The 12977-nt window shown below is 42.7% G+C and overlaps 1 protein-coding gene across 6 annotated transcripts in view; it reads right to left on the bottom strand.

The window, feature by feature from the left end:
* TJP1 (tight junction protein 1) overlaps positions 1-12977 on the bottom strand; it is a 589472-nt gene that overhangs the window by 222636 nt on the left and 353859 nt on the right. Inside the window, exon 1 of one of the 6 annotated variants that reach the window (XM_082253426.1) lies at positions 8826-8945. The exons of the other annotated variants lie outside the window; for them this stretch is intronic. The gene's annotated coding sequence lies outside the window, so the exon portion shown is untranslated. Of the gene's footprint in view, positions 1-8825; positions 8946-12977 lie in introns of those variants that run through there. 6 annotated transcript variants of the gene reach the window in all.

Here is a 12977-nt window from a genome sequence, read left to right as displayed (position 1 = left end):
AAATAAATTTGATTAAAAAAAATAAATAAATCTGACTTTAAAAAAAAAAAAAAAAAAATTGTATCCACCCTGATACTAGCACATTATGCCATTGCCTTACATGTGTGTGTGTGTTTTTTTTTTTATAAACATCTGTGGTTTACAAAAACTTTAATCATCTTCATGAACAGGAAAATATCAGCCACCATGATTCAAGTCAAGCAGCCTCGATACATATAAGTATCCTATACTGGCCCGGCCCGCAAGATTATGAAAATCCAAAATATCTGCTTCTGGAGAAAAATATCTGACTCTTCAAGCCACTAATAGGATCTGAAATAAGTCACTGAAATGACACTCTCTTGTTTCTGATAGATCGACTGCCAAGTGTCAACAGTTCATACTACGACAGCAATGACAGCCGAGTGACTTTAGATTAAACTGCAAGGCGTCTTTCCACCCCTGTACTATGCTTCCTTCTATAAAGACATGAATCATTTCATACCAGCCCAAAATCATCCTTTTTATAGTATATGAATTACTGTATATCATTGTTTCACCAAAGCCAAGATTAACATATTTATTGATAATAAACCCAATATTACAACTATTTAGAACACTGCTTTAAAGGAGACATCCAAAAATAATCAATGTGCCCATACTGCAAAAAAACAAAAAGTGCGCACTTATTTTTTTTTTTTGCATTTGAGTCTGCAAAGCAGTTTCCAGTGCAATACTCTGGCTCCTGCAGACTATTCCCCAAATCTAGGTCTGTACAGAAGTATGGACCTTCAGCTACATAGCTAGAGAATGCATCAAAGGACTACAAGTAGCGAGGTGTCGCCAGATTTGTACTCTATGGATAACTACAGTCTCTCTGCTTTGGTGGGTTTTTTATTCACAATTTTCTGTGAATAAATGATTCTGATTTCAAATATGACGAGAGCAGCCAGGGAGAAGAACCCCACAATGTGCACACTGACCACCCTAAATATACACCGATCAGTCATAACATTATATTCACCCACCAAAACTCTTTTCAGACAAAGACTATACTAGACCTCTGAAGGTCTGCTGTGCTATCTGGCACCGAGCTGTCAGTAGTCAGTACCAGATCCTTTAAATCCTGTGTGTTGCAAGGTGGGACCTTCATGGATCAGACTAGTTTGCACGATTGGACTGTGATCTGGAGAATTTGGAGGCCAAGTTAACATCTCAAACTCATTGTGTTCCTCAAACTATTCCTGAATTCATCAGACCAGGCCACCTTTGTCCATTGCTCTGTGATCCAGTTCTGATGCTCAGTTGCCCATTGTAGGATCTTTTGATAGTGGACACGGGTCAGCATAGGCACCCTGACCGTTCTACGGCTACGCAGCCCCATACGCAGAAATCTACAATGCCCTGTAGGTTGTGACACTTCAGTTGGAACCAGAATGAACTTTTTTTTGAGCAATTTGAGCTATAATAGCTCATTTATTGGATCGGACTACATACGTCAGTCTTTCCTCCCCACCAGAATCAATGAGCCTTTTCTACCCATGACCCTCCCACCGGATTGCCGGTCCTCCATCCTTGGATCACTCTTGGTAGGTCCTGACCACTGCAGACCAGGAACATCCCAAAAGAGCTGCAGTTTTGGAGTTGTTCTGACCCAGTTGTCTAGCTGTTACAATTTGGTCTTATCTAATGGACCATACACACTATAAAATTGTCTTTAGATTTTTTTCCTTTAGATTTACCAAAACCATATAATATGAGGTCAGACCTAAACACTTTCAATTTGTCTGCAATCAGGCAGGCCCTTGCACTACATAGTAAAGGTAAATCTAAAGAAAATCTAACAACAAATGTTGCATAGTGTGTATCCAGCTTTAGTTGTTCAAATCTTTCAACTTGCCCATTTTTTCTGCTTTCAACACGTCAACTTCTAGGATGTTCACTTGCTGCCTAATATATCCCACCTACTTTCAGGTGCCTTGTCACAGGATAATCAATGTTATTCACTTTACTTTTCAGTGATCATAATATTATGGCTGATCAGTGTTTGTCTAAACTGAAACATAATTTAAAAGGTGGAGTAAACTTTCAGGGTTTATTTTGCATGAGCAGCACACAGCCACTATTCTGAAAAGCGACCTACAGTGGATCGCTTTTCAGCGTTTTTCTAAAAGGGGGTTAGGAAACACATCACCACATTTTTAACCTTCACAATGCCACACCACTGTTCTGCAACCACATGCATTGCACACTGTTGAAGATGGCCCAATTCACCTGAAAGGGTCGCATCAGGTGGTGCCATCTGCTAGAAGCTACATGCGGTTTCGTTTTTGCAGCACCATGTGTACAGCTCTGAGCAGCTGCATACCTTCATTCAGTCGGGGGGGGGGGGGGGCAGTAAAACCATAGCTACACTGATCTTACCTTACTCAGGCCACTCATGTGAACGAGGACTCAATGTTCTTCTCTGCGCACAAACTTACCAGGGATAAGGCAGTCATATACGACTTTGCCTCAAAAGCAATCTGCAATCCAGCTGACCTACTTGCCGGAGAAAACATAGACCCTGCTGTACTTCCGGGGCGCTCCGGTGTAGGCGCTGCAGCTCCCATAGACCCCACTGCTGAGGCTTTAACTCCGCCTCCCTCTCCTCCCAGCCATTGAAAAAATGAACCCAGGAGCCGTGTGTTTTCTGAATGGACAGGAGGAGAAGTGGGGGTGGAGACATCACAAATAATCACTGTATTGTAAAGCACAGATTTCAATGATGGCCCGCCTATAGCATGACCCTCTAAACACAAGTCAGTGATAGTAGGTGGGGTGATATATTCATATAATGACCGCTTCCTAATCAACACACATTCAAAATAAGGAGGGGCTACAAATTTATTTTATGGCTCCCAATGGGATTCCTCCCCTGCATGCTGATGTTTACTTAAAGTGATTATAAAGTCTCATTTTTTCTTTTTTTTTTTAAATGTCAAACATGTTATACATCCCTCCTCTGTGCAGTTGGTTTTGCACAGAGCAGCCCGAATCCTCCTCTTCTCGGGTCCCTCTTTGCTGCTCCCAGCCCCTTCCTCCCTATCGAGTGCCCCCATAGCAAGCAGCTTGCTATGGGGGCACCCGTGCCAACTTGCAGCTCCGTGTATCCATTCAGACACTGAGCTGCCATTCGGCCCTGCCCCCTCGCTCTCCTGATTAGCTAACTGACTTTGATTGACAGCCGCGAGAGCCAATGGCACTGCAGTGTCCCTGCCAATCAGGAGGGAGAGACCCCGCAGCCGAGGGACTCATGACCATCGCTGGACAGAGAAAAACCTCAGGTAAGTATTGGGGGGGGGGGGGGTTGCTTTGATCTTATACAATACAAAGAATGCATTAAGATTAAAAAAACCTTATGACTTTACTACGCCTATAACAATGACAATGCGTTTCATGTTAGACATCAACTCCTTTTTTCTGCTTGCACTGTCTTAGCATAATGTTCCAATTTTTGGAAACCTCAGTGTGTAGCCCCCCAGCCTATGACAGGCTGAAATACGCTTAGATCTACTATGTACTGTACAAATACTTGTGTTTAGAGCTGTATGTATTCCGGGAAGTATTCCCACAAGGCAGGTATTCCACTTTGACAGGCTGTGGGCAGTGGGGTGGAGGCTGCACCTGTGTCTATGGGATGCACAAAAATGCTGGGATTGGATGCACAGCCACTAAAGGCCCAGTGTGCATGTAGCCTTACCTGACTATACACATTACCTGCAGTCTGAGATAGAACACAGTCCATCCTTGAGGGCAGGGACTGATGTGCAATATATATGTAAAGCGCTGAGTAAGGCTCGGATCACACTACGTCGCTCCGACTTAGGGGGCGACCTGTGAAGTCGCGTGCAGCGCGACTTCGGCGCGACTTGCACTGACTTCATAAAATGAATGTCTATGCAAGTCGCTCCAGTTCGCCCCGAAGTAGTACAGGACCCTTTTTTTAAGTCGGAGCGACTTGTGTTGCTCCTATTAGAACGGCTCCTGTACCAGTCAATGGACCGCGACAGTGCGTGACTTGTCAGGCTGACCAAGTCGCCTGACAAGTCGGACTAGTGTGAATAGACACTAAATTGACGGTGCTAGAAGTACCTGTAATAAATAATAATTAAACCTGTAAAGACCGACTATGACCAGCCTCCATGTGCCTCCCATATAAACCAATTATACATGGATGGTATGAAAACAAAGTAAGGTCCCTTTCACACATACGGTCCGTTCAGTTCATCAGTTCAGTCACGTCAAAATGTATCAGTTTTTCATCCGTTTTTTTTTTTACATCCACTACCAATGCAAAAACGGATGAAAAACGGACCGTTTACATCCGTTTTTTGTCCGATCCGTTTTTTTGATGAATGAAAAATAGGGCATTCATCAGTCCAAAAAACGGATGAAAACGGATGTTAACGGATGACCGGATGATCCGTTTTTACATAGAGATGCATTGATGTCTGTTTTTCATCCATCAACGGATGGATGAAAAACGGACAAACGGACCGTATGTGTGAAAGGGGCCTAACAGTAAGGCCTCATGCACACTGCAACTCTTCGAAACGCCTTTCTCCTAGCAGGAGAACGCAGAGTTAAAAAGCGCCTAAAGCCACATTTAAATGCGTTCAGACGGGTCAAGCATTTTGGCATTCATTCATCTCATTGGGCAGAATATTCATTTATTCTGGGCATTGAAATAAATCCTCAAGCTCTAAAAGTGCCTATAGCTTAAGTGTTTACACATTCTTAGGCGCGTCTGGCTTTTTTGAGGAAACTCCTCTCCTGAACGTGCTGGCTCTATGGCTCTGGGTTTTTTTCTGCCTCTAAGCACCTATGTGTGTATGGACACATAGGCTAACATAGAGGGGTAACATAGAGGGGTATTTAGAGACCGAAAAAAAGTTGAACGTCCTTAAATGGGGCATTTTTGACGCCTAAATGATACCAAACCTTTGGTTTAAAAAAAAAAAAAAAGAAGGAAGAAGGAGGATACGGTTTAGTGCCACTTTGAGTCAAACAGTGATGCTGCCATGCTGACCTCTCCTTCAAAAATACTAGCTGCCTGGCTATTATGCTGACCTTATACTTTGATAGTGCTTTAGTGACCAGTTAAGGCCTGTTCACACTTTCTGCAAGCTACAGCTACCCAGGCTAGTCTGTGTTATGTGTGGGTGACTTACGGAATAATATAGCATGTCTGCATTTCTAAACAATGAGCTGCAACCCACCTCAAGGCAGCATTGTAGTGTGAACATGGCACAAAGAAAACAACTGTTTTCTGTGTTCCTTTGTGGCGAATGATGTTGAGTGCAGAAAAACGGCAGTCCCGACACATAGTGTGACCCTAATGCAGAGATAGGTGCACGGCAACAGGTATAGAGAGATAGGTGCACGGCAACAGGTATGAAGAGATAGGTGCACGGCAACAGGTATGCAGAGAAAGGTACACGGCAACAGGTATGCAGAGATAGGTACACGGCAACAGGTATGCAGAAATAGGTACACGGCAACAGGTGTGCAGAGATAGGTACACGGCAACAGGTATGCAGAGATAAGTACACGGCAACAGGTATGCAGATATAGGTATGCGCAATAGGTATGCAGAGATACTGTAGGTGCACGGCAACAGGTATGCAGAGATAGGTACACGGCAACAGGTATGCAGATATAGGTATGCGCAATAGGTATGCAGGCAAAAACACCTGACTATACTTCTGCTTTTCTGATTGGTTTACTCATTCCAGGTCAGTGGCCTACAGAGGTCTTAGTGTGACCTTAATAGGAATGCAGATATAGGCGCGCGGCAATAGGAATGCAGATATAGGCGCGCAGCAATAGGAATGCAGATATAGGCGCGCGGCAATAGGAATGCAGATATAGGCGCGCGGCAATAGGAATGCAGATATAGGCGCGCGGCAATAGGTATGCAGATATAGGCGCGCGGCAATAGGTATGCAGATATAGGCGCGCGGCAATAGGTATGCAGATATAGGCGCGCGGCAATAGGTATGCAGATATAGGCGCGCGGCAATAGGTATGCAGATATAGGCGCGCGGCAATAGGTATGCAGATATAGGCGCGCGGCAATAGGTATGCAGATATAGGCGCGCGGCAATAGGAATGCAGATATAGGCGCGCGGCAATAGGTATGCAGATATAGGCGCGCGGCAATAGGTATGCAGATATAGGTGCACGGCAATAGGTATGCAGATATAGGCGCGCGGCAATAGGAATGCAGATATAGGCGCGTGGCAATAGGTATGCAGGCAAGAACAACTGACTATACTCCGCTTTTCTGATTGGTTTCCCATTCCAGGTCAGTGGCCTACAGAGCACTGAAGTGAGAAGGTCAGCATAAAGAGCCAAACAACTAACAGTTTCATTAAAATAGGCTACAATGGAAACTGCCAGGTTTGCAGTAAAGCAGCAAAGCAATTTCCACTAGCATGTACTCAAAGCCTATGTTTTCTTTTTACAGCAGTCTTGTCTAACCATCCCAGGAACCTGTAAAGACATGGCTTCAAAAGGAATAAATGTATCATATTGTATTGGGTCCCCAAATACTGACATATTCACCCTCCTCTGGGATAATGACTGCTGATTGGTTCCTGAGCAGTAGACATCTTTCCTTTCTCCAGTGTACATAACAAATCTGAGCAGAGTCCAGGAACAGAGCGCCCCCAACACACATACAGGATCCATACCACACCAGTCCCATGTTTATTCACCTGTCATACATGTCAGTCTGCAAGGAATACTCCGCTCACAATAAAACCTGATTAGCTGATTTCCTCGCTGTATATTTACTTATATCATGAAGATACATTATCAAAGAACAGAGCGGGAGGCGAACCTTCCTTATGATAAATGTTCAATGCTGATTATTGATTTTTTGATAGAATGTTTATTGGGAGAGGCTAAATATGAACACAGTATTGTTCTAGAGAGAGGCTGTACAAGATCACTGAGGAAAGGATTATCATTAGAGAGTCCAGTTTAATGCTAAAATTGCTACATGCCTGCTAAAATAATAATAAAAATGTAAAAAAATAACAATATTTTTGTTTGTTAATACAAGAGTTCTCCAAAACATTTCTGCACTTTTTATTTTTTTACTTTATTATATGAATAAAGTGCGGAAACTTTCTGAAGACCCCTCGTAATAATAATACTTAAAACAATCCCATAATCAGTATAGTGCAATATTGCTGACAGCTTTTCTAACCAAAGCAATTGTCAGAGAAAACTATCCATCAGCATAAGGATATCTCAATAGATGTACAGACATACAGACCCCTGACTCCAGATCACACAATGTGCCCCGTCCTGGTCTATGGAATGTTCCCACCCCATACTACACCCATAGAACACCCATAGAAATAACACTCGCTGAGAAACTAGAATATACCAAGAGAACAATCTATATATACACAAATCCATATGTGAATGTATATATGTAAATTGACGGCGCTATACAAGTATCATGAATAAATAAATGATTAGTGAGTACAGTAGACAGAGATAGGGATCGGGTATTTCCTGAAACACATAGAATATCAAATATACTAGAATGGAGGCAGAGGGGGGTGACCATGGAAGATCCTCAATCCTTAGGCTTCATGTACACCGGTTGTTATTAAAAGTCCCTTGAATGCTGGAATTTTTTTTTTGTTTAGGACGTTTAAAACGTCCGTTGTGTCGCGTTTGCACCCGTGTTTAGTGGGCGTTTGCGTCTAAAACCGTTCCTAGAGGTCAAAAAAATCATTCCCCTTTAAAATGGAAAAACGCGAGCGCTAAACGCGGGTCATCGCGTTCGGTCGCGTTTTTGTGTTTGAAACGCCGGGAAACACACGTTCGAACGCAAATAATTGCTTTACAAAAAACGTCCCTGAACTCAACTGCCTGTAAATGATTGTAAACGACCCTGTGTACATGGACAGATAAGGTGGGTTCAGGGGCTTCTGAAAAAAATGCCCCACTGCTCCTAAATGGCCATTTACAACGCCCCGTGTACATGGAACGATAGATAGATAGATAGATAGATAGATAGATAGATAGATAGATAGATAGATAGATAGATAGATAGATAGATAGATGTTTGATTAGGTTTCGAGTTTACTAATATCCCTTTTATTGTTCTGTATTGACACAATGTATATAAACACACATATGTAGTGTACATATACATACACAAACATGTATATATCTTATATACATACAGATGTGAAATGTACAGTAGGTGTATGTATGTTTGTGTACACTATCTGTATATATTTATATACAGTGTGTGTGTGTATGTATATATATATTTATTTATATCACAATAAGGGTAATATTGATAAAATGTGAAGCTATAAATGATCATATCATAGCGGATCTCTATGTATATACTGTACATGTGCTGTGATCTCTCTCTATATATATATATATATATACACACACATACACACACGGAAGATCCTGTAGATATATATATGTGTATGTATGTATGTATGTGTGTGTGTGTGTGTATATATATATATATATGTATGTATGTATGTATGTATGTGTATGTGTGTGTGTGTATATATATATATATATATATATATATATAGATAGATCTGATCCTTATATATACACACAGAGGGATTGGGTAAATCGGGGAGGGATATCAGTCAATACTGGGATGGGGATCGGTCGGTCGGTCGGTATCAGATCCCCCATAGACACAGACAGAGGGATCCGGTATATGGTCGGTGCAGTGATCTCTATACTGGACACATCCAGCCTCTATACAGTCCGGGGAGTTGAGCAGTGCGGGTCCCGGGACTCACCTCGGTGTCGGGGGTGTCCGGTGCTCACAGCTCTACACCCCGGGGATCGTACTCCGTCCAGTATCGGATTCGTGCCGCATACCGCCCGATAATCCCCCCGATCACATCTCCCGCCGATGTTCTCCGAGGAGCGGGCCGGGATCGGACTGGTGGGGTGTCCGGTGTGCGCTGTGTGCCGCCTCCCCCTCCCCCCCTCTGCTAGACGTAGCCGGCTCCCCTCCCTACACGTGGGCCGGCCGGACGGAGGGAGCGGGGAGCTGCAGAGAAGCCGGGAGTCGGGACTGGGATCGGTGGGATGGATGGATGGAGGAGATCACACTGCCCCCCGCCCTCTACACGGTGTACGGCATCAGACTTCACATTCTCTTTTCAATGCCCATGCAGCGACTGATGGGGTTATTCCACACCTGGTTTTTATGTTCAAATAGACATGGGTACAATATTTTCTTATACTATTAGTAAATATCAATCAAACCAATGCACGTACACGTTTATTTAAATGTAAATATAGAAGAGTCTGGTGGATCTCTGTCCTCTTTGTGAAGGATGAACCATATTTGTCAGTTTGCATAAAGGAAGTGTGAAATGTCAGATAAACATTACTGCTGTCACATGGAATACTCACTGCATTTACTATATATATATATATATATATATATATATATATATATATATATATATATATATATATATATATATACACACAGGGACATCCTACTATATACTCACTGCATTTACTATATATATACAGGGACATCCTACTATATACTCACTGCATTTACTATATATATACAGGGACATCCTACTATATACTCACTGCATTTACTATATATACAGGGACATCCTACTATATACTCCCTGCATTTACTATATATATACAGGGACATCCTACTATATACTCACTGCATTTACTATATATATACAGGGACATCCTACTATATACTCACTGCATTTACTATATATACAGGGACATCCTACTATATACTCCCTGCATTTACTATATATTTACAGGGATAATCCTACTATATATAACACACTGAGAATACAGTAGGCAGGAAAGGTTTTCCTTTGCACCTTTCATAACAACCGGTGTAATAAAATGTACACCTCCAGGGATATCTGAGTTTGAATACCAGTGATAAAAATGAGAGCCAAGAAGGATAGAATGCACTAGCATGCTAATTCTGCCTTTCAACACACTAACACAATATATACAGCGATGGTGATCAATAACATAAAGTCATAAATTGCACATCTGTATTCACTGATCTGATTACACTGAACTGCTCATCACTGAATTCCTATTGGCCATGATTTGGGAGATATCTACCTGTCTTAAATTGGTCACCATAGTGTTGGGATCCACACAGGGGCAGACTGGCAACTTCAAGCCCAGGAGGCAAGAACAAACCAGAGGCCCATGGTGCAGCAACTCGGCCCCCCTCCCACTCTCCTTCTTCCCGTCCTCCACCTGAACGCCATTCCAGGCTGAAGCCCTGCTCCAAATACTCTCTAATTACCGTCTGAATCCGGGTTTCCGACCTGGCCAGCAGGGGGTGGTTGCGGGGATCTAGGACAGCTCAGTCAGGGCTGGCCGGGGGAAAAGAGTCTGCAGTGAGGCATGGAAGCGGCCTCTGCTCAGACACAGTTTACACCATCTATGCTGGGGAGGCATGCGCTCTGTCATTGTCTTCAACCTGCACTCAGTAGGTCAGTGGCGAGGACTTTTTACTTCTCTTCACCAGGAATCCCTTTAGGCATGTCTGCGGCAGAAGCAGCGCAGTCTTTTTATGGGGCATCAGAGCGGCCCAGGGGGCAATTGCCCCCCTGCCCCCTTGTCCAGTCCTCCCCTGGATCCACAGTGATTCCTAATTGATGGTAACAGTAGTATACACACAGTGCACTCTGTTTGGCCTCGTTCACACTTATTCAAAGATCAATTTGAAGCTTCACCAGAAGTGCTTTAACGCTCAACACTGGGATTTACAATGTATTCAATGGTGCCCGTTGTTATTTGAAGCTCGTATCTGATAAGGTACATGAGTTTTCCTGGGGTAGAGCCCCAAATGCATGTTTTATGGTGTTTTTACAAAGTGTCAGAAAGCTATCCACCTCAATCCTTCAGTAGGAGAATCTCTAAAAGTGTAATTCCAGTCCAGAACTAACTAAGCTAAAAACTGCTCCCGTCAGCCCCTTTAACACCTATAATAACTACCCTAAGGAAAATCCTTATACTTACCTATTCTTTTTTTGTATTTTTTTTATTTAGCCATAAGTTGCATTATATTTTGCAAGACAATAGTGATGCAAGGTACAATTACATAGGAATGCTGGTAACATAAACAACATTGGAGCCACACAAGCAGCTCAACAAACCGAAGCACTTACAAAACAACGAGCTTTATGTTGGGCAAATATAGATGCAACTGAGAAAGCACAATGGAAGACACCTCCAAGAATCCCAACATATATAAAAGAACCCCAACTTAGTAATGCAACCTTGTGGGATATAGAGTGTAAAAGTACCAGGGTTTGGGGGGGGGGTTCTTCCGGTGGCCAGTATAACCCAAAAAGGGAGTAGGGTCTAAAAGACATAATCAAGTATATAAAAGCGGTAAAGAAACTGCAGGAGGATATTTCCAAACTGAATGGCAAGGCATATTATGGGGGAACAACAGAAGGGGAGTAAATGGGAGTGAAGGACGAGAAATGGAGAGGGGAGACACACATAGCAGAAATCCTTATCTATTCTAAGGGTGCTCCGGTCCAGTCACATGATCTCCCCAGCCGCCGACTTCCGGGAAGAGGAGAGAGCAGCAACAGATGGAATGCCTGTGCAGTCACGTCATCCATAGGCTTACTATGGGGCTTCTGTTAAGAATAGGTCAGTGCAAGCCTCTTTCTTCTACAGGGTAGTTAGTATAGGAGTTGTGGAAGCAGTTTTAAAGTGGTTGTAAACTCATCCATATACCCAGTGAAGTGATTGGCCTCAAGTGATACACCGAGATAAAACAAATCCTCCTACATAAGTTGTGCCTGTTTATCTGCAGCAAGTTCTTCTCTACATCTGTTCAAAGTGCTGAATTGTAAAGCTTTTATGATAATTCAGAAAAAAGGGGGTGGAAAGCTGAAGTTACACTCTGCAGAGCTCAGCGAGGAGAGCTCCGAGAGCTGATTGGAGGGAAGAGAAATACCCCTTCCATACAGCACACAGGAACAGAGCTGAGGCTGTCAATCTGCTGGAGGTCCCTCTCCTGTCACTGTTTTTCTCTTGTTGTCAGGAAAACTTGTTAGAAGTGACTCATGCTGATAGCATAGGAACAAAGCAGCAGACAAAGGTTACACGTAGTCCTCTAAATTGAGACAAGAACACACTATAGAAGAACATACTTTGTTCATATTTCATGTCTGAGGTTTACAACCACTTTAAGCTTAGTTCTAGCCTGGAATTCCACTTTAAAGGTAGAACTCACAATGAGCAATTCTGATTTTTTTATAAGTCTATTTTGGCGTGTTTTTTCCCCAACAGAATTCAATAGGAAAATGCACAAAACTAGCACTTTCTTGCTTAGTAACTAGCTTTCCATTGGTTGAAAAAAAAAAAAAAAAAGCTTGAAACACACAAAAAAAAAAATGCATGTGCAAATGCTCAAAAAGCCACCCAAAAAACAACCAAAGAAGACCACCAACAATATAAATGGGGCCTCCTTGTAAACTGATGGCCTCTTTGTGACCACCAGAGGCACACGTGAGATCAGGTTATGCATAGAATACTTCAATAAACATACAAGAGGCTTTTAAAGAAGAGCGGCTTCATTTTTCCTGTTGCTTGAGAGTTTTCTATGTGCAGAAATGGCAATTCCCATACAATACAAGGGGCCAGAAAGCTACCTCCCCTCAATCCTCCATTATGAGATTCTCTTAAGTTAAAACTCATTGACAACAAGCAAAAATCAGATTTATTGCTGGTATGGAAATGATGAGATCATGATCAGTGATCGTTCCAGGAAAAGAAGCCTCCCAGGTCTGTATGTCTTGCCTGTAGGCCATCATGTAGGAAAATACTTGGAAGGTTTTCAGGTAGACTGTGTGACAGCATTAAATCTTGTACAGTGTAGGATTGGCTGATTTATCAATTATCAGAAAGATCAT

Source organism: Pelophylax lessonae (genome assembly GCF_965119305.1).
Source record: "Pelophylax lessonae genome assembly, chromosome: 4".
Taxonomy (NCBI): domain Eukaryota; kingdom Metazoa; phylum Chordata; class Amphibia; order Anura; family Ranidae; genus Pelophylax; species Pelophylax lessonae.
This window is presented reverse-complemented; position numbering and strand designations above follow the sequence as displayed.